Raw genomic sequence first — 410 nt, 5'->3', positions numbered from 1 at the left:
ATGGATGGTAGCATGTTGATTGAGCATATAGATGATTAAAAGGAAATCCATTCCCATGTATAAATACGATGAGTCCCGTGCTTTTCTCTCACATTTCACGTTGACCAATTTACACCTCAAGCCAAGCCAAAGCAAGCTCACTGTTTCAGCACCATCGACACACAGATACTTGGTAAGTGATGAACACTATAGTAATATAGCAATAGTATGTATATGTAGTTTCGCCATGGAGACACCAAGTGTGTTAGTCAGACGCACCTCCTCGGTTACTAGTAGGATAAAAATCAAAATGAAAATAAAAAAGTAAAGTGAACATGTAGAAAGATAGTAGAAAGAAGTTTAAAAACATAACAAAATAAAAATAAAAAGTAAAGTGAACATGTAGAAAGATAGTAGAAAGAAAGAAATTT

The sequence above is a fragment of the Triticum dicoccoides genome, chromosome 5A (genome assembly GCF_002162155.2).
Source record: "Triticum dicoccoides isolate Atlit2015 ecotype Zavitan chromosome 5A, WEW_v2.0, whole genome shotgun sequence".
Lineage (NCBI taxonomy): Eukaryota > Viridiplantae > Streptophyta > Magnoliopsida > Poales > Poaceae > Triticum > Triticum dicoccoides.
This window is presented reverse-complemented; position numbering follows the sequence as displayed.